General features: G+C 46.7%; 1 protein-coding gene and 1 long non-coding RNA gene across 4 annotated transcripts in view; one reads left to right on the top strand and one right to left on the bottom strand.

Annotated features, from left to right (window-relative positions):
- NXN (nucleoredoxin) overlaps window positions 1-23,477 on the bottom strand; it is a 155,193-nt gene that overhangs the window by 62,575 nt on the left and 69,141 nt on the right. The gene's annotated exons all lie outside the window — the stretch shown is intronic.
- Window positions 3,093-18,320, top strand: LOC131816433 (uncharacterized). Of its 3 annotated transcripts, none has more exons than XR_009348063.1 (4): window positions 3,093-3,535; window positions 4,386-4,536; window positions 6,332-6,416; window positions 17,936-18,320. It is a non-coding gene; the product is annotated as an uncharacterized LOC131816433 (long non-coding RNA). The 3 variants fall into 3 exon arrangements; XR_009348062.1 differs by lacking the exon at window positions 17,936-18,320 and adding an exon at window positions 12,036-13,000 and having other exon boundaries at window positions 3,094-3,535; XR_009348061.1 differs by lacking the exon at window positions 17,936-18,320 and adding an exon at window positions 6,554-6,894 and having other exon boundaries at window positions 3,096-3,535.

Here is a 23,477-nt window from a genome sequence, read left to right as displayed (position 1 = left end):
GACATATGTTTTGATTTTAAACAAGGTGATCTTTAACTGCTGTAATTCTGAAGGCATAGTCACAACTGCCATTAACCAAAGAGTATACGATTCTCAGGAATCCAGGAGCTCCAGTATTAAGACTGGGCCAGTACAATCACCTCCATGATGAGACAGACAAGGAATCAATTATTAGTATCACCTAAAGGGAAGTTTGTAAGCCATTTCTTTTTCAAATATGAACCACAGCACATGCATGTTTCTCACAAGCTTCCTTGAGTGGAAAAAATTGCAATCTAGTACCTAACCAGGACTTAACATGTTTTATCCATTCCCAATCTAGCTATGCTGCATTACTGATGAACACCCAAGAGTTTTTCTCAAGCTCGTAAAATGCTTTCATTAACAAGTCACAGAGGGGCGCCTGGGTGGCTTAGTCGTTAAGTGTCTGCCTTTGGCTCAGGTCATGATCCAGAGTCCTGGGATCAAGCCCCGCATCAGGCTCCCTGCTCGGCAGCAAGTCTGCTTCTCCCTCTCCCACTCCCCCTGCTTGGGTTCCCTCTCTCACTGTGTCTCTCTCTGTCAAATAAATAAATAAAATCTTAAAAAAAAAAAAGGATAAGTCAGAGAGCATCTCTGGTGCTATTTCTTTATTTCCTGGGAAACTGGAGGGTGGGATACGGGGAAAGAATTATCAAAATCTGGACATGGCCACAGAAGAATACTATACATGTAATTTTATACGCCATGTGTGCTGTGGGGGAAAAAAAAGGAGTAAAAAGTTGAGGACTGTGGTTCTAGTACAAACAAAGAAGGCCTGAAGTAATGCCAGCTGTATATGGAGACACCCAGGACAAAAAGGCGAGCTCCAGGATCAAGTCCGAGCCTTGCAGCTAAGCTGCTGTACACTCCAGGCTTGGACACTGAACCACACCATCAGAAGACAGACAGCTACACAGAGTGTGCAAGCACCTGTGATAATCTGAATGGCATGCCCAGATATGGATTAAACCTTATTCTGGATGGGTCTGCACCTAAATCATAAATCAATGAATTGATCATAAATCATAAATCAATAAATTGATTGAATAAAGCAGATTTCCCCACCCCAGTGTAAGCTCTGTCCAAGTCAGTGGAAAGCCTGCAAAGAACAAAAGGCTGAGTAAGGGGGAATTCAACTGCCTACTGTCTTTGAGCTGGGACACTGGTGTCTTCTGCTTTTGGTCTTCTACTGGAACTTACACCACCAGCACTCCTGGTTCTCCAGCCTGCCGACTGCCGACCTTGGAATTTCTTGGCCTCTAAAACTCCATGAGTCAATTCCTTATAATAAATCTCTTCATTTATAAACACACACACACCTCTATGGGCTCTGTTTCTCTGGAGAACCCAGGCTAATACTGAGCCCGAAACAATGACTTGTAGGTCACTGAGAGAGACTATCGCCTTTGAAATTATGCACTGGGGAACGTCAGACTCTTACTGGAAACTTTTAGCTTCTGCTTACCTGAGACCTCCATAGCCCCTGTGGTAGAAGGACGGGGGGAAGTGAAGTTCTAGAAGCTTTGTTCATAATAATAGTGGTAACAGGGGCACCTGGGTGGCTCAGGTCATGATCTCAGGGTCCTGGGATCAAGTCCCGCATCCTGCTCTCTGCTCAGCAGGGAGCCTGCTTCCTCCTCTCTCTGCCTGCCTCTCTGCCTACTTGTGATGTGTCAAATAAATAAAATCTAAAATAATAATAATAGTGGTAACAACCAATGAGTTTGTAGGAGATTTCCTCCCTCCACAAAGAAAATAAAAAACCCAAATTTTCTCACAGTTGGTCAAGGAAAAAATGTTTAAGCCTTCATTTAAGTCATTTCCCTGGAAAATCAGGGCAGTTCATTTACTACACAGGACAACAGAAAAGGGAAGGTGGGAAAAGGAAACAGACCGGAGTCTAGTAAGAATGAACTCTTCTCGGCTTTTCATTCTCCAACACACACTCCTAAAATAGAATCATTGTCTTCTCCTGCCTGAGTTCTCCGCTCAAGCACCATCCTTTTGCCACCAAGGCAACTGTCATTACTGCAGAGGCCTACCTGAGAAAACCAGAGTCTGCTCTAGATGAATAAACAAATTAGCTGGAACAAAAGACAAAAAAGACAAGAGAAAAGAATAATTTTGAAGGAACACATCAACACTACAATTAACATAAAGGCAACTTATTATTAAAAATAAGAATAATTCTAGCTATCATTGGTTGACTGCTTACTTCGTGTCAAGCATCACATGCTTAGAACAGTGCCAAGAGCTGAGAGTGCCACATTAAGTATGAGCTATTTTGATTATTTAATCTTGTTGTAAGTTAGAGCAAATGGAGAAAGAAGAGATGTCTGAGCTGCTTTTTGAAGAATGATGTAGATTTTATCAGGCAGGTTATGAATAGGTTGGGAGAAGGCAGCCAAGACAGAGTGAGAGAAAGGATGAACCCAGGACACTTGGGGAACTGGAAGTTTTTGGAATACTGTGGAATATAAAGCCTTGGAGGGTGTTCAGGAGGGTAGGGAAGCAGTGATGGTGATGGCTGGTGCCATGGGGGTTGAGAAGTAGGACTCTCGTTCATGTCATCATGGAAACAAACTATTGGAAATGAGGCCAGAAGAGAAAACTCCTGCTACACACTGGGGCCATAGTCTGGAGGAGGAAACAGACAAGAAATTGTCCTTTACTTAAAGGAGAGTTAATGGACGACACGAGAGAGATCTGCCGAGCCAAGAAGTAACCGCAGAGTGGAGGACCGGTGTGTTAGAGTCCTCCACAGCTGAAGGGACAATGCATACAGTTTATTTCTGAGCCCCTCGACACCAGATAGAGAAGAAGGGAGGGGCAGCCTTGGTAGAGGAATCAGCAGGCACAAAGGCTCAAGGTTGATGCAGCCGGTGGCGGTCTGAGGATCTCTGGGGCAGGTTCACACGGTAGAGTGCAGAGCACTGGTGAGTGTGCACACGGGCGCACAAGAGGACCCGGGAAGCTGGGTGGGGCTCGGCAGTGAGAGGCCTTAAGGTCCACACCAAGGAGTTTTGGATTCAATCCGCCTGCAAAGACGGTGTGTTTGTATGAACAACTGGTGTTGTTAGGAAGGTCTTCTGGGAGCCCTGTCACGGGGGTGAGACTGGAGGTCAGCGGACTGGTTAAGGCAATCCTAGAGCAATTCTGCAGGACCTAATTGGACCCTGAGAATGAGGGGAAATGAGTTGAGAAATGCCAAGGATTGTAGCTTGGGTCCATGAATCAGTAGGACGCTGTTACGGAGTTAAACAGAGCCTTTAAAAACAGGTAAAACCTGTTAAGAGATCAAATATTGAATGAACTAATTAATGAAAGACTGGGTGGAGAGTGAGGAATGGAGAAGTCGTGTAACAAAGGCGAAGCAGAAGGGGTGGAAGTCGGGAAACAAGTTTGGTTTGGGATCCATGGAAACTGAGGTCTCTCCAGCAACCAGGTAAAGACACCACCAGTTGACTGACCGAGTTGGAGACATCCAACATGAATACTGCATGCGAACCTACTGGTAATTTGCTGGACTTGGCCTTTACCTACCTGGGGTGAGGGGGGGGTATGGTTTACCTCCTACAAAGTGGGGAGGAGCTTTCAGCAACTGCATCTTTGTGGCCTCTAGCAGGGGGCAGCAAAACGGGATGGCTCAGAAAAAACAACTCCGCTAAATATGTGCGGTTCAAGTGAGAGGTCTCTAGAGGCTTCTCTCACAGGTATGGAATTCAACAGCAATGCCCACTGTGGTAAAGCAGTGTTTTGATCCAGGCAGAGAGTGACGAACAAAATGACACTGAGAACAATTCATCTTTCAAGGAGAATCTCTGAGCTATATTTTGTTTGGTTAAGAATGGAAATTCCACTTGCATTCCAACCTGATTGTCTGATGCACCAAATTCAAGGATGAGGTTTCATTCAAGAAATTTAAAAAAAAAAAAAATAGCGAGATCACAACAATTTTTTTTAAAGCCATTGTTTTTCTTATCCTCAGTCAGGGCATAATTCCTAATCCTCAGTCTCTGAATACAACACATGGCCTTGAGCAAATCATTCTTTTTTGGGGGAGGGGATGTTTATTTCTTCATATGTAAAATGAAAGAATTTAATTAAATAACTTCAGATTAACAACCAGGGCTGAGGTTTATGATAAGATTGTGTTAGGGGCACATAAAAGAAGAAAATGTCTTAATAAGCACACTTAATAAGTTACACTTTTCCTGGAGAGAAAAATCTTGGAAATGACCCACTTCCCCAACAGGAGAGCGCTTCCTGTAATTCACATGTGGTAGAGTTAAAAAAGATCATTTGAACCTAGCTCAGAGAGGTCAGGGAGAAAATTCAAAATAAGTGTTTGTTTTTCTGATCAGATCCAAACAATCGGACTCAAAATAGAGCACCCCCAGAAAAGCCACAGACTCTTAAAGTGGCCGGAAGCTAGCACACCCGAGGACGTCTACTCAAGGGAGTGAGAAGTAGAGAAGAGGAAAAGGCGCTCAAGGCTCCCTTGACCCACAGCAGGTAGAACTGGGGATCCCTCCATCAAATTCCTTTTACATATTTAGGAGAACATTCTTTTTTTTTTTTTTTTTTAAGATTTTTAAAATTTATTTGACAGAGATCAGAGAGAGAGAGAGAGAGAGAGGAGGAAGCAGGCTCCCTGCTGAGCAGAGAGCCCGACTCAAGCTGAAGGAAGAGGCTTTAACCCAATGAGCCACCTAGGTGCCCCAGGAGAACATTCTTTAGGCCAAAAGAATAAGTTGACTGTGAAGGGTAGATGCTTCTAACCAGAAACCAAGCAGGCCATTTGGGCTGACAAGAGGATAAGGCTAGCTTAAACGAGGCCCTCCCCTGCAAATCCCAGTCTGGGCCAGAGTTCCTAGAGGTGGATCAGACCAGGGTCAGTGGCTCAAATGTCTGGAACTGTCTCCCTCTCTTGCTGCTCCCTCTTTGGTCAGTAGCATGAGCCCTGGCCTCTGCTTGGTGAGTCCACGCTGTCCACAGCTGTCCACAGGAAGCCTCATGTTGGGGGTTGAGAAGCTAGAACAAAAGAACAATCGGCTGGAGTCTGCATGCTTGTGGAATGTCTTCCTGGGAAAAGTGAGATGGGAAATTGGTGGGAAAAGTGAAAAGGAGTCCTAAACACCAAAGGCAGAACAATAAAGCTTACAAGAGTCAAAAGGTAAAAGAAAAAACTGAGAATGAAAGCACCTCCGGGTTGGTAAGGATTTCTTCTTGTGACCCAAGAGCACAACCTTAAACAAAAAGCCTGACAAATTTGACTTCATTTTCAGATTAATAAATAATTCTATTTATATAAAGCTCTAAAAAGGTAAAAGTAAACTATAGTGTTTAGGGAAGCACACTTGGGCTGAAAATTCTCCAGAGAGGCAAGGGAGTGATTGCCGTGAAAGTCAGGGTGATGGTTTCTTTGGAAGGTAAGGGGGGTGGGGTGGGAGCTGGGCCAGGGAAGGTGCACACACAGCAGACTTTTAGAGTCTGGCAAAGTTCTAGTTCTTGACTTTGATGTGGTTATATGGAAGTTATAATGCAGGAACTTGTGTATTTATGTCTTTTGCACTTTTCTGCATGTATGTGTGCTGGACATAAAGGTGGTTTTCTTTTTTTTAGGATTTTATTTATTTATTTGAGAGAGAAACAGCACAAGCAGGGGAGGGGCAGAGGGAGAAGGAGAAACAGGCTCCTTGCTTGACACAGGGCTTGATTCCAGAACGCTGGGATCATGACCTGAGCCAAAGGCAGATGCTGGATGCTTAACCGACTGAGCCACAAAGTGCCCCTTTGGTTTTATTTTTAAATGTTATTTATTTATGAGAGAGAGCATGCACAAAAACACAAGTAGTGGGGAGGGACAGAAAGAGAGGGAGAGAGAGAATCCCAAGCAGACTCCTTGTTGAGTGTGGAGCCTGATGTGGATCGATCCCACAAGATCAGATCCAAGATCATGACCTGGGCTGAAACCAAGAGTCAGATGCTTAAGAGACTGAGCCACCTGGGCCCCCCTGGACATAAAGATTTTAAGAAAAAGTGAAGGGGTAGCGGACAGCTAGGCTGAGAACACATGACCCCAGAGGGACTATATACAAGAAGAGCCAGGATGGAGGAAAAAGGACCAAGCTTGTCTTCTCCCAGTGATGATCAAAACTCAGACAAAGGCCATTCAAATAAACTGTTAAAAAACAAAAGTATTATTAAGCAATTATTAATTTTTAAGGTGTGGTAATTTGGTTGTGTGTGTTTGTGTATTTGAAGATTCTTTCTCTTTTGGAAATACATTCTAACATGTTTATGACAGAAATGACATGACATCTGGGATTTGCTTTGAAATTAACTGATGGAGATCAGACGAAACACCACTGGCTGTGAACCACTGAGGCTGAGTAAGTAGATACGATTCATACAGTATTTTCTCTACAGTGAAATTAAGTTTGGAAGTTCCCATTATTTATCATCGTTTTTTAAAAATAACACAGAGGAATATATTCTTGGAAAGACTCTAACACTGGTTATTCTACAGCTTGGGAAGGACTCTCCCTGGGACCACAAATGAACATATTTCTTAACATCCAGAGCCTCTCCTAAGCCTCCCTGGGCCCTGCTCAGCTCCGATCCCCCACCTAAACCCACAGTCAGTGGACCACAGACTGTGGTCACAGAAAGTGCCGCACACCCTCTTTCAAAGTCCGAAATAAAGAATTATAATCACTAAAGAACCTTTCATAATATCTTGGAAAGAATCTAAAAATGCCTCCATTGCTTTTAGATGGGTAGAACCAAGTGGTATTAAATCTAAAAATGTGCACAAATGTTCCTTTGACAAAGGACTCGTACCCCAACTATATAAAGACCATTTACAAATCAGCTATGAGAGGAGTGATCCAATTAAAAAAAAAAAACAGGCAAAAGATTTGTGGACACTTAAAAAAAAGGAGATGCGTGGATAGCCAATAAGCAAATGGAAAGTGTTCAACATCGTAAATCATCAGGGAAATGCAAATTAAACCACTTCACAGGCACTAGAACAGTAGAAATATAAAGGACTGACACCGCGAGACGCTGGTGAGGACCCTCATGCCCCGCTGGGGGGTGTATAACATGGTGCAACCCCTTCGAAGAACTCTTCTGAAGGTAAATATACATGTACCCTCTAACCCTATAATCCCACTCGTAGGTATTTCCCCAAGGGAAATTTTAAAATATGTTAATGCAACAAACTGTCCCAGCTTCTAGCAGCCATCTCCCACCCCAAACTGGAAACCCCTCCAACAACAAAAGAATGGAGAAATTGTGCCATGTTCATTCAGTGGACTACTTCTCAGCAACATCCAGGAACTACTGACACGTGCCACGATACAGATGAACTCCACAGACGCTAAAGGTGTATGTGTGATTCCATTTATATGAAGTTCTAGAATGTGCAAAAGCAAATGATAGTGACAGAAAACAATAGATATACGTATAGATCTCTCTCTTTTCCTCACACTCCCGATAATTTGTATTTTTTTATTTTGTTTGTTTTATTTGTTATATATTTTGATGTTATTTTGTTTTCTTTTTATTATTGTTTCTTACTTTTTATTTTTTTTTCTTTGTTTGTTTTTTTTGTTTCTTATTGTCTTATTTTTTTTTTTTTATTCTTGTTTTTTCTTATATTTATTTTTTTTTTTTTTTATTTTATTTTTTTTTTTTTTTATTTTTTGTTTTTTTCCCCTTCCCATCTTTCTCTGCTGTTACTCTGTCCTGTCAATCTCCACCCAATCTGCCAAGCCAGAGCACTGGGAGTTGTCCACCATCTTCCTTCTACTCAGTCACTCTCCGGATCACTCCTGAACCCACCTCTCCTCTCTCCATCCCAGCTGCCTTAGCTGGAGCTCAGATCCACGTTACTACACCTGCCTCCTGAACATTTCTGGTCTGACCTCCCTCCCCGCCCCTGAATCTATCCTCATCCAAACACAGAAGCCTCTGCTTAACTTCCTTCTACTGCTCTCCCTCACCCTGAGCATATAGACCACACTCCTTAGCAAGAACAGCAAAAGCACTGAGGTCCTTTCGTGCATCGAGCCGTTCTTTGTTTTCGCTGTTAGCTGCCCAGAGCACCCTCCTACCACCTTCCCTCTTCACACTTCCCTCCCACCCTATCTTCACACCCGTCCAACCTGCTAAGTCCCCACTCGTCCTCAAGGCTTGGATCAAGTATCAGCTACTCTCACAGGCCTAGCACCCCTCCATTCCACTCTGCCTCCAAACATCTTTTTTTTTTTTTTTTTTTTAAGATTTTTTTATTTGACAGAGAGAGAGACCACAAATAGGCAGAGAGGCAGGCAGAGAGAGAGCAGGGAGCAGGCTCCCCACTAAGCAAAGAGCCCAACGAGGGGCTCAATCCCAGGATCCTGAGATCATGAACTGAACCAAAGGCAGAGGCTTAACCCACTGAGCCACCCAGGCACCCCTCCAGACATCTTTTTACACTGGTGTGGGGGGCTTCTATACGTCTAAGATGGTTACAACTGTGTGCAAAGCACCTGACATTTGTTAGCTCGTTTAGTAGTAATTATCCCTCTGCATAATGAGGATTGGCTTTCTGTCTCTAAGCTGTAAATGGGGGCTATTTTGTTCAAAATTTCCCCTAGTACCTTTTCAGGCACCGGGAGAATATAGGTACTAGCTTACCGGTTTGTTGAATGAATGAAGGAACGTCAACACAAGTGAAGGCGCAGGGTGGCTGCTCTTTTAGTCCAACTAAGTGAAGCGAGCACATTGAGCAGGCCAGCTGCTGAGCCTTCCACCCGGCTGGGAGTGGCAGAGCCCAGGCGTAGTCAGAGCAGCTAGTCCGTGAGGTAGGTCCTGTGCTGTGCCCAATCCCCAGGCGCCTCAATGGTCTTACTCTCTTCTCTAACTGCGAGCCGCTCCTCACAACCACCACTTACAAAGAGAGTACCTGCTGTATACTGCACATTGTCCTGGCCCCTCACGCACCTGCAGTGATCTCACCCCAGCAACGGTCCTGAAGGTGGGCATCACCATCATCAGCCCCGCGTTTACGACATGAGAAGACAGAGGTTCCGAGAGAGTGAAGGAACTCGGTGGAAAGAACCAGAGCCACTGGATGGTAAAGGGGGAACAGACAGCAGCTCTAAAACGAAAAACCTATGCTCTTTCCACTCACCACACTGCGTCCCAAGAAGGACAAACTGAGTAACTTTCTTCCTGCTTTGAAACACCGGTGTTGAGTCCTGGTCATATAGCTGTGCGTACACTTTTCAGAGAATGGGAAACCAAGACTCATGGCCACTCTGTGCCTTGCTGAGGCCAAGAAGTAAGGACAGGAGGAGGCGGGGGTGGGGACCGCAGGCCCAGGCCCCTCCTGAGGGTTCACCCCGCGTGCCACACTTCTACCTTCTCAAACCCATCTTCTGGCTGAGAAGACCGGGCTTCATGTTCAGCACTTCTAAAGAACGAGAGGAATGAGCATAATACCTTTAGAGTTTCTAATGGCTCTGGTTTAAAAAAGCAAAACTCTTGAAGGCAGTGGATTAAGTAAGCCTCTGTCTTTGGCTCAGGTCATGGTCTCAGGGTCCTGGGATCAAGCCCCGCATCGGGCTCTCTGCTCAGCAGGGAGCCTTCTTTCCCCCTCTCTCTCTGTCTCTCTGCCTACCTGTGATCTCTCTCTGTCAAATAAATAAAATCTTCAGGGGAAAAAAAAGGAAAAATCTTTAAAGCTGAACTTCTCACAGGCAGAGACAGAGCTGACAAGAGCCTGTTTTGCACGAATATGGCCTTGAGGGATAGGTGCAGTGTTGGAGGCAACTGGGGAAGAGAAGCCGGAAGGCATGAGGATCTGGAAGGAGCCTGTGGGAAGCTGGTGGTTTAAGGTGAGGTTGATTGTATCAACCTGGGACTTGAGGAGGTGACTGGCTCGCAACCTCCCAAGAAGTGATGAAAAGTAGAGAACCCTGCTGACAGAACTGTGATCTTGTGGAGAACACCACAGAATCTGAGGAAAGCAAGCTGGACTCTGCCTGGCTATGTGGAACCATGAGAGAGAAGCCACCGAGGTCCCCAAAGCCAGGCCGTGGAGCAGGACCAGAAAACCGGTGGGTGGGTGGTCCCGTCTTCCCTGAGAAAAGGTGGGGTGAAGGAAAGATCTCGGAGCAATGGACCCAGCCTCTTCCCCCTCCACGTATCTGAGACATCAGTTCATAGAACCTGCACTTCACTGTTAAGTGGAAGAAGAAAAGAGGAGTTTTCTATCTTTTCCTCTCATTTCTTTCTTCACACCAATGTGTGTAAGAATCGTGCCTATCAAGGCAGAAGTTAGCAGGCTGGAGGAAGAAGACAGGTCCTTTGGATGAGGACCTGGCTCGCTCTTTGCTAAATCTCGGTTTCTCAGACAGGCAACCGCCCTGCTGGAGGCCCAGGTCTCTCTTCTCTCCCTGAGCCTCGCAGGCAGGAGCTGCTCGCTGGCTATTGTAAAAGTAGTCTTTGTTCTTGGAGTCCAACCAGCCTGGGCCTCAAATTTCCATGACACCCACAGTGGGCAGTCCCTCCCACGCCACCTTCATGACCTGAGGCTAAAGAAAGAAAAAAGCTGGTAGTAAATGTCCTGGGCTACAAAACTAAAATCTCCTCCCAAGAGAGATCACACATGAGAGGACCCCTGGAATTCTCCCCAGAAAGCAGGCACCCGGAAAACCAGAAATTCCCCTAAAGAGAAGCAAGGAAAGCTCGCTTGGTGGAGATTTTTTAGAGATAATTGTTCCAAACAGTGCAAAGTAGAGAGATGGAGCAGCCAGACCACAGGACCTTGGCCTAGTCAGGGGGATAAGCACAACTAAAGGAAGACCGGGGCAGAGGTGGGGGAAGGGTGTACCATGGACGTGATGTAGGGCGTGGTGAGCAAAGAACAGAGAAAATCAGGATACACAAAAGCAAGTTCTGGAAGTATGCCCCACACTGTTGGGGGAGGGGGTGGACTGAGTGCTCACAGAAGGGTTGAGCTGGGAATACCTAGAAAGAAGTATCCCTCTATCTTGCCATCCAACTACCTTTTTGAAGAAAAAAAAAAAAAATCTAGGGACGCTTGGGTGGCTCAGTCAGTTAAGCCACTGCCTTCGGCTCAGGTCGAAGGGATCAAGTCCTTCTGGGACTTGATCCGACTGGGATCAAGTCACACATTGGGCTCCTTGCTTGGCAGGGAGCCTGCTTCTTTCTCCGAAACCTCTGCCTGCTGCTCTGCCTGCTTGTGCACTTGCATTCTCTCTCTAACAAATAAATAAATAAAATCTTTTTTTTTTTTAAAGATTTTATTTATTTGACAGAGAGGGTTCACTGTAGACAGAGAGGCAGGCAGAGAGAGAGAGAGAGAGAGGGAAGCAGGCTCCCTGCTGAGCAGAGAGCCCGAGGCGGAACTCGATCCCAGGATCCTGAGATCATGACCTGAGCCAAAGGCAGCGGCTTAACCCACTGAGCCACCCAGGCGCCCTAAATAAACAAAATCTTTTAAGAAAAATTTTTTTTAAAAATCTAGTTCCTAATCTGGTTTTCTAGCCACCAGAGAACAGGGAAATGCAGTGTCCTGGATGAAATGCAAATGATCAGACACCAGCACAGGGATGGAGGCCCCCTGCAAGTTAATAAATTAGCCTGAGCCACTGTCTGATCCAAAACGTCTCACCATGCGTGGATGTCCTGGTAGAACTGATTTCTAGAGTGTGAATAAACGGTTCCATGGCAGCTATACCCCAACAACCAGTCTAGTACCCAGGGAAGCAAAGATCAAAACCATGGTGTCCCCACACTCACAGTAACCCACCCCGCGCAGCTACTTGGTCAACTAAAGCTCCTGGTGGCGAACTGGTCTACCTCACCTTAGTAACAAACACTGTCGGCCCGAGTGGCCCACTTGCCTGTCCTTGTAATTTCTAGATCCAATAAAAATGAGTATTAAAATCTGCTATTAATTATTATTATTAATTTGTGGGGGTTCTTTCCCCCAGATACATAACTGAGGACAAGGAACAATGACGGAGGAATGCAAGGAAGAAGAGCGTGGCTGAGCACATCAGCGGGCAAGAGCCATCTGAGGGGGAAGCAGGGTATCTAAGAGAAAGCAATCCTAGGCCAGGTCCCCCGGGTAAGATGGACTGGTACAAGGGAGAGAGATCCAGGAACGGGGCCTTGGCAGGACAGGTCCTGTAACAATCAGGCAAGCCTTGGATGGTGACTAACAGACGTGCACATCTGAGCAGGAGATCGGCAATCAAAAGGCTGAAGGATTCCGCAGCGGATCTCCTCCTTCCAGATTTCCATTTTTCTCCTGTTGCGTTTCTCAGCCAGGGATGGTCTCTGCAATTAAATGACCGAAAGGTCCTTTTTCTCCACAAGCCCCATTCCGAAGACAGGCTCTGTGCCTACCTGGGGACTGAGATGCTGGCTTTTTGAGCTCTCCTGGGAAAATGGGAACAAAGGCTCTAAATATGGCTCAAAACCCTTGCACGAGACCACATGGAAAAGGCAGCATGAGGCTGGCAGGAGGAGGAGCCCATCAGAAGTAAAAGGCTCTGCATCCAGGACCCATCCCGTTCGGATCGCTGTGCAAGATTTCTCCAACCAAAGCTCCCGGGTCCCAAGTGTAAGGCTGACTGGATTCCCATCAGGAAACTGCGCAAGGGTATGTTCTTGTACAGAGTCTCTCCAACGTTATTCTTGGCTCTGCTAACATTGCTTTGGCTTTAAAAAAATCAATAAATAAAGCAAGCAGAAGGTCCCTTCACATCCAGGCTGGACTAAAGGGGCTTTGCCCTTACCAAGCCAAAGGGATATTTAGCCCAAGGAGATCACTTCTGCTGGATACCTGATGCTTCACATGATTTTTCCTTGGGAAGGCCAGCAGTTCACAGGAAGCTTTGCTACATGAGAATCGATGTTGCTAAGCTACCAAAAGTCACTGTGGTGAGAGAAAAGCCAGAGATTGGGGCGGGGGGGGGGGGGCGCGGGGAGTACAGGAGAGGGGGATGGGACATCGACAGGAGAAAAGCAGGAGAAAGGGAAGAAGAAACAGGAAATATAGTCCAGATTACACAATGACTTTTAAGGCTCTGAAAGGAAATGGCTAAATCCTGAAAATTTCAGTTCTATAAAGTGGATCAAAATCCTTTCCAGTGATCCTGAAATGACATGACACAAAGAAGTTATCTAGAAAGAACAGCTCTTACTCCTCTGGGTACTTTGATCGAAATCGAAAGGAAAAATGCCTTGATCTTGTTCTATTATTTATTTTATCATTTTTGTCTGACAATCTGGGTACAACAAACTTTTATCTAGTAGGAGCTCAATAAACACTTGCTGGTGGACTGGCCAGTACTCTCCCAGGGAGAAGACCGCAGTGATGAAGGACGGATGGGATAGGGGAGAAGAGGGTGTGTACGAAGTTCTGTGCTAACGGGGCTGTGTGTGATTCGGGGGGTGTGATGCAGTAGGTGGTCATTAATGTGCTTTTAAAAATATATTTATTTATTTATTTATTTGAGAGAGAGGGAGGGAGAAAGCACAAGTAGGGGGAGGGGCAGGTGGAGGGAGAGGGAGAAGCAGACTCCCCGCCCAGTGGGGAGCCCGATACAGGGCTGGATCCCAGGACCCTGGGATCATGACCCAAGCGGAAGGCAGACACTTAACAGACTGAGCCACCCCCCATTCATAAGCTCTTGCCATCAAAGTCAACAAGCGTACTTCTTGTTTTGCAACACACGGTGGAGTTTTTCCAAATCCCGGGCGTTCTCAGTTCTTTTCTCTGTCCACTAAAATCCTACCGCTTACTTCTCCAACGTGAAGAGGCTAAGGAAAGAATCCATATTGTCAGAACCAGCCACAAGGTAAACAAAGACAAAGAAAGTGTGTGCTAGCCAATTAAACAGAAACACAGGCTCCTGGCAGCGACATGACCCAGTTTTTCCATTCACTTGATGTAAGTAAACCCCCTTTACTGAGATGGGCCCTCTGCCGGCTTCAGGGGGGGAAAAAAAGAAAGGTTTTCCATGTGTTTCTATAAGGCTCTCTACCTCCTTTTCCCTAAGAAAAAGTAAAATTTCATTAAACCCAACTCCCATTCAATGGAAAGGAAATTATGTAGAGTGAAAGCACATGGGCTCTGGTGGTGTGCAGACCTGGGTTCGAATCCTTGTTCTGTCCCCGCCCATTAGCCATGAAGTCCAAGGGCAAGTCTGCTGAGCCTCCCCCAAGCCTCAGTTCCCTCGTTCACAGAACACAGATGTCAGTAACTACTTCGCAGGTTGCTGAGGTAACTGGGACAGGCAAGCCATGTTGTCCGTGTGTGCTCTGTAAGTGTTCCTTTCCCTTCCGCTTGGATTCACACCACACCTAAGGGAGTAAGCACAGAAAAGAACAGAACACTGGGCTTAAGGGGTTTTTAATGGGCCGGTGGAGGGGGGATACTCCACATCTCAGAACTGGAGAAGGTTCAGCAAGATTTTAAGAACTTTAAAAAAGTAGGGCGCTCTAAGGTCTTCAGACAACTGTGATTATCATTCACAGAGAAAAACGACAGTGGGGATGTCAGAGAACCTTCTAGATACCTGGGAACTTATGCAAGCACTGACTGATCCACTCCAATTGCTAGACTCAAAAAACAAGTCCCAGGAAGTTGGGAGTTAGAATCTCAGAGCACAAAGAGAAAGCACCATGGCCTTCTGCTTAAGGGCTTGTGTGGGTCAGGAAACAGGTTCGGCTCTCAGCTCCTCCCCCCACCAGCGAGGCGACCCTTGCCTCCTTGGAGAGTGAGAAGGCAGAGCAGTAAGCCCAGTCCCAGCTGGAGCCAAATTCTTACTAAGTGGTGAAGTTATCATGCTTGCAACACGCTGAAAGCTTTGAGCCTTGATGGCTGGATGGTTGTGCCATTCAGGTCAAAAAGTAGATGGTGGAAAGGTGAAGATAAAGGAGAAAGGCCGGCGGGTTAATCCTGGGGGGTCACAGGATGCAAAATGAGTGTGGTGCCTGGGGTTTCAAGTTTAAGGCCATAGACACTTCAGAGCCCGTGGATACTACTTCTACTTCAGAGAGAGCAACAAAGCACTGGACTGCTTAGTCTTTGCTCCCCCTGGATTTGCCAACACAAAACGTGGCCTCACTCACAAAGGGCACGCAGGAGCATGGCCAGTTCACGATCCCCACACCAGCAGTCTAAGGAAAAACGCCCAAACCTGAGATCCAAACTTACCGAGACAATACATTCCAAACAACCGAAGTCGACACCTCACAGGTAAGGATCTTAATTAAACAGTGTCAAAAATGCAAATGTGCACGCCATGTCTGGACCTACTGATTATGAAATAAACTTGATTAAGAACAAATCCCTTTTAAGAAGAGGAAAGAACCCAGCAACTCTCAGTGAACATCAAATGCTGTTCTCAATTAGCCCTTTTCCTCTGAACTTCACAAAGGACCAGCAGGTGGGAGATAATTAACGTTTTAATAAAACTTGTTTTACATGTCTCGGTTGGAACCTTTTTTGTTCTGCAAGCTTTTCCCTCTCCAGCCCCAACACCCACGAAGGAAAATTTTTTTCCACAACATCATTTTTCTGGTTACATTTGGGGTTTTAGAGGACTCCGGGAAGATAACGGTGGACGAGGTAATTTATGAAAAGGAATATTTCTCTTTATCCATATTTACATTCTGCAGGGGAGTGAGTTTGGTTTTTGGATTCTCCTCCCAGGCCTATCAGGGGAATAAAGGCCTTGCTCCCACTTGACAAGATTTACGGAGCAATGAGAGGTCTGCAAGCTGACGCAAGCTACACCACCCACTTCATGCAGCGCACGCCCCCACCCCATTTTCAGAAACGGCTGACTGACAGCTTGAATTTCTCCCTTACAAACTTCTTGTCTTTATTTTTTTTTTTTTTTTTTTAAAGATTTTATTTATTTATTTGTCAGAGAGAGAGCGAGCGAGAGCGAGCACAGGCAGACAGAGTGGAAGGCAGAGTCAGAGGGAGAAGCAGGCTCCCTGCGGAGCAAGGAGCCCGATGTGGGACTCGATCCCAGGACGCTGGGATCATGACCTGAGCCGAAGGCAGCCGCTTAACCAACTGAGCCACCCAGGCGTCCCAAACTTCTTGTCTTTAAAAGCAGCCTTCTAGTAGCTTGCCACCCTCACCCGCAAACCTCGGCATCCGCATAAGCCTGTCCCAGTATAAAAAGGCTAGTGCGTGGGGCACCTGGGTGGCTCAGTGGGTTAAGCCTCTGCCTTTGGCTTAGGTCACCGTCTCAGGCTCCTGGGATCAAGCCCAGCATCGGCATCAGGCTCTCTGCTCAGTGGGGAGCCTGCTTCCCCTCTTTCTCTGCCTGCCTCTCTGCCTACTTGTGATCTCTCCCTCTGTCAAATAAATAAATAAAATCTTAAAAAAAAAAAAAAAAAAAGGCTAGTGCTTGGCAGTGTGTATTTGATTAGGTCTCCAACAGCAAGCCCTGTTGCCTGCAGTTGGCATTACAAAAGCTAACATTGTACACACTGCAGAGACCAACTCGTCAAGGTACCCTAGGCTAAGACAAGGAGGACAACTGTCTTCCTTTTCAGAAAAGGAAACTGAGGCAGCTGAGAAGATTAACTGTGATGCTTAAACCCAGAGGATCTGAACCCAAGACCTGGGCTTTTTAGTCCTGGATAGATCAGAGACTGCATTCCATCTGAGAGTAACCTAAGCTCACCCTGCCGTGCACAGCCCAATAATTACGATTTTTGGCATTTTAATTGGACTCAGACCTCAGGGTTTGAATTTAAGAGGGTGAGAGTTAAAGGAATGTGTGTAGGGATTAGGGCTGGAATGCTGCCTGCCAGTTACAGTTCGTTTTCTCCTCGGGCCTTTCCAAACCCTCCCGGATGCCTCTTTTCTGCCACTGCACAGCCAGGCCAGGCCTCCCACCATCCAAACGCCAGGTTCCTTTCCAGCCCTGGAGCCTCTCCACCCCACCCCAACCCCCCGCACGAGGCTCCATACAGCGGGGTTTCCCAACCATGGCACTAGTGCCATTTTGTCGGGGCACAGCCTTGCACATTAGAGAACATCTGGTGGCAGCCGTGGCCTCTCTACTCATTAGATGCCAGTGACAGCCACCTCACTGTGACCGGCAAATATGTCTCCAGAAGGCACAGGAGATTTTTAGGGCAGAGAAACCCTTCTGTGTCATATGGTAACGGTGGGTACATGTCATTAGGCGTTTGTCAAAACCCACAGGAGGTACAACACGAAGAATGAACCCTGATGTAAATTACAGACTTTAGTTAGTAATAATGGATCAATATGGGCTCATCATTTGTAACAAATGCACCACACTAGTGGAAGAGGTTAATAAGAGGGAAAACAGGGAGGAAGGGAAAAGGGGGGGACATGGGGACTCTGTACTTCCTGCTCAACTTTTCTGTAAACCCAAAACTGCCCTATAAAATGAAGTTCATTAACAATCCCATAAATGCAGAGAACAAAATGATGGTTGCCCGAAGGGATGGGGGTGTGTGTGTGTTGGGGGGTGAAGGGATAGGCAAAATGGGTTTTTAAAAAAAAAGAACGAATTCGAGGCACCTGAGTGGCTCAGTCGTTAAGCGTATGCCTTTGCTTTCAGGTCATGGTCCTGGGGTCCTGGGATCGAGCCTCGCATCAGGCTCCCTGCTCAGCAGGAAGCCTGCTTCTCCCTCTCCCACTCCTCCTGCTTCTGTTTCCTCTCTCAGTGTGTTTCTCTCTGTCAAGTAAATAAATAAAATCTTTAAAAAAAAAAAAAAAAAAGAACAAATCATAAAAAAATTTTAATGAAAAAATAAAGTTTATGAATTTAAAAAAAAGTCTCTAGACACTGCTATCTGTCCTTATGGGGCAAAATCGTTCCAGGTGAGAAACCGCGCTGGAGGGGACAGGATGGGAGCCTGGAGTGAGCCGACCAGTCTAGCTGATTTCAGTCCCACTTCAGGATGGTGGACAGAAAAGGTGAGTTTTCTGAGTGTACGTGGGTTGCAGAGATGCCTCTAGAGGACCATCTTCTTGGGAAGTCGGGGGGAGGAATAGGGTCCACGCAGAGCCAAGAAAAGAGGGACCAATCCTCCTGTCCTGACCTCAAAGCCAGCACCTGGGCCGCTACATGAAAGAGAGAGAGTCAGCACAAGTTGGGGGAACGGGGGAGGGAGAAGCAGGCTACCCACTGAGCAAGGAGCCCTATGCGGGACTCGTTCCCAGGACGCGGGATCATGACCTGAGCTGAAGGCAGATGCTTAACCAACCAAGCCACCCAGGTGCCTCTACCTAGGCGATTCTGAGGGCTCTGGCAGGGTTACGATGGGGACAGAGACCCATGTATCCAGCCCTTGCTTTGTATGCCCCCCAGGATGCAGGAGATGGGTCAATATGAAGTTTACATCCATTTGGCAGACACACAGACATGCACACACCTGAAATGTGAAGTCAGCCTCCCCTGCAGCCTTGAGTTCTGACTCCTGTCATTCCTTTCACCTGTGACCCCATTTCCTTCCTCTTTCCTCTTTTATCACCCCTTCCCTTGATGGCTCATCTTCTCTAAGAGAGAAAGAAAAGAGGCTCCCTGGAGAGTCAGATGAACAGGATACAGTCATACACACACTGCGGGAAACAATCAGGGTGCACTCCGTGGGAAAGCCAGGCAAGGGGACGAGCGGCACTCAGCATCCCTAAGCTGCTTTGGGGACACGGCCTGGCCCGGCTCGGAAAGACCAGAGCTTTCCCCACACCGTCCATTTTCCTCTACCCCATCCATTTCTTCCACGGTTGAACCTTTTGGTAAAACAGGCCTTAAGAATGACTCCTCTTGGGGCGCCTGGGTGGCTCAGTGGGTTGAGCCGCTGCCTTCGGCTCAGGTCATGATCTCAGGGTCCTGGGATGGAGTCCCGCATCGGGCTCTCTGCTCAGCAGGGAGCCTGCTTCCCCCTCTCTCTCTGCCTGCCTCTCCATCTACTTGTGATTTCTCTCTGTCAAATAAATAAAATCTTTAAAAAAAAAAAAAAAAAAAAAAAAAGAATGACTCCTCTTCCTCCTAGGACCGTGTGCACCTAGCCCTTAACCTGGTGCCCGGCGCACACAGCACACATAGTGACCTTGAACGCCACAGGTCTGAAGAGCACACATCCACTTACACACGGATTGTTACAGTCCAGTTCTGAAAATGTCTCTCCTCCTTACGATTTCCTTACTAACATTCTGTTCTAGCTACTTGACTGTGAGAACACAGTATATAAGACGTGTAGCATACAAACTACGTCTTGTCAGGCAACTAACTGATGTTATTGGGAAGGCTTCCGGTCAACAGTAGCCTATGGATAATGAAGCGTTTAGGGGAGTCAAAAGTTACAGGTAGGTCATCTGGCCGTGCTTACTAGATGGTTTCTGCTATTATCTAGAGCTCTGCCTCAACTTCACTTTTAACTAAATCTAAACACTTACTAAGCCGTCTCATCTCATCAAGCCTAGCCCAGGGAAGTTTCTACGGAGTTGGCACAGCTGTTCTCGTATCAGGAGTTTCTCCCCCAGTTCAAGACTCTCTCAAACCCTTACCAACAGATGCTTGAGCCTTCCAGACTTCCAAGACCATAGAAAGGACCAAGCAGCCCTGGGCTACCCCAGCCCACTGAGGCTCCCACAGCGTGTGCCCCATCAGCAGCTCACCCCATTTCTCCATTGCCTTCTATCACAGAAAATATTCTCTCCCACCCCCTCAACCAGTGGTGATTTCGCATGCCTCACTGTTTAAACTACACCTCTCAGAAAAATCCCCGCAGCAGATAAACACAGGATCTGTAATGGGAACTCCAGCACTCCCAACAATAGTGCCACTGTCACACATGTGTGAGCTCTCGTGAAAGCAAGGGATTGGCAACCTAGGGCTGCCGTGCCCAGGAAAATTATTTCCTGTGGGAGAAAGAAAACAACCTTCAGCTCCTGGCAGGTCCCGGGCAAGTCCAAGGCAGTCTCACTGGAGAACTGGAATCCAGGAGGCAGAGGTGGGTAAGGGCTGCGGCCACCCTCGAATGCCCAGATGGGTGAAAAGAAAGGCTGCAGCGTCAGGGCCTGGCTTTTTCCTAGCAGAGGAAGAACAAAACCACCATAGGCCGCCCAACACTGCTTAGAGGACAATCAATTAGCGCGATGAGTCATGTGGTCAAGAGAAGCCGGGGCTGGGGGGGGGGGGTCATATTCCATTTCTTTTTGAAAGCAACTTCCCAGGTCTGATACAGTTATGGCTCTTCAGTCCAATGTAGAAAGGCAATCGCTTAAATTTAATAAGAGAAAGAAAATGCTGGGCAGCCTCGCTGACATCCGGAATGTTCTGCTATTAGGAAAGGAAATAGAGAATTGACAGACAGCATCATCTATTGGCCTTCAGGATGCCCAGGCCCCTGGCAGTCAGCAAAGACTTCAATACTGTGAGCTCTTCAACTCGGTGTTATTAAAAGAATTCTTGGTTCAAGATTATTTAAGGCAACCCGATATTATTGGCCGAGAAGTTTCCATGAATGGAGCTGGATGAACGACACTGAATTCTCAAAGAACTACCTACCCACTGCCACTCCCTCCTCCTCTCCTATTCACCCTTGTTCCTACCTCAGCCCCCCTCTAGGCCTTCCGAGACAGTTCTCTTCCCCTAGCTCAGGGTTTCTCCGCCTTGGCTCTTTGGGGTGGGGTGGGGGCCCTGCCTGATCACAGTAGGATGTTTGGCTGCATTCCCCTCCAATTGTGACAAATGTCCCCACAGGTACCAAATTACCCCTGGTATGTGAACCCCTTCCCTAGTGTACTGTGATCCTCTGGACTATGTTCCCTTCCACTTCCCACTGCCTAGAATAGTTTCTGGTCCCAATTTTATCTCTTAACTGTTTTGCCATCAGGAATCAGTTTGGACGTCACCTCCTCTGGAAAATTACTATGACATGCCCACCTTGCCAACCCCTCCCCCCACCAAACAAAAAGGGAAAGGGGCTGGGATTCCTCCCATGTGCCCGCCCTGCCTTGTGTATGGTTTTCTGATAGCACCTCTGTTCCATAAGTGTCTCCTTATCTCATTTAATAATTCATCCCTCCACTCATTCATGCAACAAATACTGAGCTGCTAGGTATAGGAAATATGACGTAAGACTTGGGTTCCTGCTCTCCTGCACTCACGTACTAGCAATGGAGGACAAACAATGAACAACTACAAATAAGAAAATGGCAGACATTAATAGAAGCCATAAATACTGCAGGTCTAGGAGGCCTAGCTCCTTAAGGGCAAAGACTGCCTTATTCATTACTGTATCTGTAGGAATCAGCACTGGGCCTTAAAAAAACAAAACCAAAAAACTAGCACTTTCCCCTGTCTCTCCAGGCTTATGTCATCTTCTGCTCTCTGTCATGGTGATTAAGGTATGGGGGTTCTCTCCTGGGATACAGTAAGCTTCTTGAAGGAAGGATCCTACTCAATTTAGAAATTTTACAGAGAGAAACCAGAGGGTTTTGTTAAATGATTGTCCTCACACTACAGTTTTTAACGCTAACATTTTTTTACTAAAGGTAGAGCTAAAATGCTTGTAGGAGGAGAAACAAGCATTTTATAGACAGAGAAACTGAGTCTCAGAAATGGTAACTTGCCCAAGGTCAGAAAAACCAGGAAACCAGACTGAGCTCCCAAACCCAAACTCTTCCCACCACATACCACTGTGTCTTATAGAAACCAGACAGACACAAATCAGGTAGAAATGTCAGGAGAAAATCTCCGTCCTCACAGAAGACTGCTGGCAAGCTGTGGCTAGCGTGTAGGGTCCTCCCTGGGTGGGAAGAGGGAGGTGGTGAGTTTATTTACAGGCAAAAGGGATCTGCTAGTTCAAGAGGAAGAAGAATGAATGACATTAATTTTTCACTCTTACCGCTGGGACTGGGCCTAAACTTCAGCTCTTTCTTAGAAGGCCAAAAACCACTCAAAAGCCAACGCCTATAAAGAAGAGGGCCAAATCGGGGCGCCTGGGTGGCTCAGTGGGTTAAAGCCTCTGCCTTCGGCTCAGGTCATGATCTCAGGGTCCTGGGATCGAGCCCCACATGGTGCTCTCTGCTCAGCAGGGAGCCTGCTTCCCTTCCTCTCTGCCTACTTGTGATCTCTCTCTCTCTCTCTCTCTGTGTCAAATAAATAAATAAAATCTTTAAAAAAAAAAAAAAAAAAAAAAAAAAAAAAAAAAAGAAGAGGGCCAAAAATGTCTGCCTTTTTCTTTTCAAGAAAGAAGGGTTTGCAATATTTAAAAGCTTGGGCTTGTTCTGTACAGATATTTAAAAATGACCCCATCTGTTGAGCGAGAAGCATCTTCTAAGAGGCAGAGTGGTAGAGTCATTCCAAGGAACAAGCATGGACTTCAGGAAGGCAGACAGGCATTCAAATCTGCACCCACTTAGCCTCTCCAAAGTCAGGTATTTGGAAGGCGCGGCTATGATATTTAAGTGACGTGGGGGATAACAGGGCCTAGTACAGAAGCGGACTTACTGATCGCTAAGTCCTTCCTTTTCTGCAGTTCATGCCAAGAAAGAACCTTGGCCTGGGAAACAGGAGAGCTGGTTGCAATTGCCAGTTCTGCCCCAGCTCCGCTGTGACTCAGGTACTCCAACGGTCCTGACCTCCAGCTTCCTCTCCAGTCCCTACCTCAGGCAAAAGTTCCAGGATTAAAGGACGCTTTGTCATTTAAAACCAGCACAACGCCTGGCAAGCTGCAGGCACTCCCTAAATGTTAGCTCAGTGATACATCACCTGGATTTTGTCCTGGAAACACTCGTCCTATGAAAGCTGCCCCCCTCCACTTGGGTGTAGTCACATCTGTCAGCTGAACAGTGACACCAGAAAGAGGTTCCAGCCCTCCATGGTCACGTCCCCAGAATATCCCTGGCTGTTTGCTCCAGCTGATAAGTCAAGACTGAACCTGAAACTGAGGGAAAGTATCACGACTCACCTCCAACCTCTCACCAGTCTTACCATTGTTCACACACACAAAGAACAGATATCCGTGATCCAACCCAGGCGTCAATCAACATTAGCACTATTCCTTAAAAACTATAATGATAAAATAGGGGAAAAAATGATCTTCCACAAGCAGAAGGCATAAAATGTCTTTCTGAAGCTCCCCATCACAGTGAGGGTCCTAAGCCCACCTCTAGAGAGGCAGGCGCGGACTGGGGAGGAAGACCGCAGGGATGACAAAGAGGTCACCCGAAAGCAGGCATCCTCCTGCAGCTGTCTCACGCTGCTCCGTGCCCCAAGAGTCAACTGTCAATCCACAGGCTTTCCGGGGCTTGTTTTCTTTCCTGCAAACGTGTCTACAGGGACGTGAGGGAGGGGAGAGAAGAGAAGCAAGAGAAGCACCTTTATATGCTCATTTCTCCTATCATGCCAACA

This window comes from Mustela lutreola, chromosome 15 (genome assembly GCF_030435805.1).
Source record: "Mustela lutreola isolate mMusLut2 chromosome 15, mMusLut2.pri, whole genome shotgun sequence".
Taxonomy (NCBI): Eukaryota; Metazoa; Chordata; class Mammalia; order Carnivora; family Mustelidae; genus Mustela; species Mustela lutreola.
This window is presented reverse-complemented; position numbering and strand designations above follow the sequence as displayed.